This window comes from Antennarius striatus, chromosome 20 (assembly GCF_040054535.1).
Source record: "Antennarius striatus isolate MH-2024 chromosome 20, ASM4005453v1, whole genome shotgun sequence".
Taxonomy (NCBI): Eukaryota; Metazoa; Chordata; class Actinopteri; order Lophiiformes; family Antennariidae; genus Antennarius; species Antennarius striatus.
In genome coordinates, this window is record NC_090795.1 from 10,015,784 (window position 1) to 10,017,500 (window position 1,717).

The 1,717-nt window shown below is 38.2% G+C and overlaps 1 protein-coding gene across 1 annotated transcript in view; it reads right to left on the reverse strand.

The window, feature by feature from the left end:
* Nucleotides 1–1,108: 1,108 nt before the first annotated feature.
* Nucleotides 1,109–1,717, reverse strand: part of zfhx4 (zinc finger homeobox 4) — a 79,216-nt gene continuing 78,607 nt past the window's right edge. The window contains exon 12 of the mRNA XM_068343760.1: nucleotides 1,109–1,717. This exon is cut by the window's right edge and continues 3,709 nt beyond it. The gene's annotated coding sequence lies outside the window, so the exon portion shown is untranslated.

The window sequence follows — 1,717 nt, forward strand, 5'->3', positions numbered from 1 at the left end:
CCCACAGCCATTGTTCTCCACAAAGGTCAAATGCAATTCAGTCCTGTAATGCAGTGGGGGGTGAGCCCTACCTCGGCAACCGCCTGCACTTTAAGGGCCTGCAACAGGAAAGGGGCATTCAGGAGAACAGTTGCACCCTGTGAGCTGAACACATTCGTCAAGGGCAAGGAGTGAAGTCGGAAGGGGGAGGAAAAGCTGGTTCTAAGGCTTTTAAATGTAGAAGCTGTTCTAATGCACACCGGAGTGTGTTAAGCGGAACAATAAAGGCCACAACCATTTCTGCCAGAGTGAAAAGATCCTCATCTTTCCATTCATTTTTGCTGCCCTTGTGAAATTTCATTAGGTGGATTTAACGACTTGTGAATGTCGGCTTCCTCCGTGACCCTGACACTGGTGGCGGACACGTCTTGCTGGCAGGGTGTGATGTATTGTGTTGAGCTGGTCCTGAGGTTCAATTTTTAATGTGACAGCATTATTTGACCTCCGATCTAAAATGCAACCTTCTGTCCCATCCTAACATGCAGTTTGCTTCTTAATAGAATTTTAAAAGCAGTATACAATCAGAGTCAAAAATGTCCGCCTTTGGTGGGTGGGGTCTACTTATAGCTTCACCTGATCAGATTAGCAGATTCTTTCAAACATAATCCGAGGCCTGTGCTTGGATTCAGATTACCACACATAGCATAATGATAACATGATTTAAAAGTAGAGTCTGTTGATGACAATAATTAGCTGGATGCCCATATAATACACATTTTCTCAGCAATGTGGTATTGTTAAATTTCTTTGGGACAAAACTGCCTTGATCGAAAATGTTTAATGGAAACATTTTCCTGAATGTAAAATAGTGAAGCTGCTTTACAGCTGCTGAGACAATTTCAATGGCTTTAAACTATGATTCACCATTTAGTGATTAAAACACTCACAAACTCTACATTCCTGTCAAACCACAAAATAATTGTAATATATAAGATTTTAAGCATACATTAAAATGTTTGTTAACATAAAGTTGTAATTTGCAAAAAGTTTAAAATGTCATTCTTAATAAAAGAACTGGCTTATAGTTGTGTACATGTGAACATGAAACTAAGATTTGATGAGACCAGAGTGGTTTGCAGATACAGTTTTTAATGTATCACAACAATGAGCAACAAACATACTTGATGAACTATTTCCAGAAGTTGTTCAAATACCATCTACAATAAACGTCATTTCAACTATGACAACAGGTCTGTGACAAAATAAAAAAGAAGGTTTCAAAACCATGTTATTACCGTGATACGGTACATTTGAGACCTCAAACAGTACAGTAACAAAAACTAATGCGACTACTCTCTATATATAAAACATCAATAACATTTTTGGTTTAGTTTATTTAAAGTTTTAGCCATAGGGGCTTCTTCTTATTAAAACCTCAGGGTGCATTTCCTATGTAACCCAGATGTTGAAGAGTACATATTGTGTAGGATATGATTGCGCCATGAAAATCCCTTTGACATCCAGAAGAATTCCAATTTCAACCTTTTGAAGGCTGTCCCCATAAACATGACACAATCCATCCATTTTTTAAAAAGTTTTTTTTTTCTTTTTGGCTGCTGTGCAGTTGCAATATCTATGTACAGTTATATTGTTGGACCATCCTTTTCGTTGGTTTGTTAGCTTTTACCAGTCCTTGGTGTGGAAAGCGTCCTGTTCGATGCTAACATCGTAGCACATG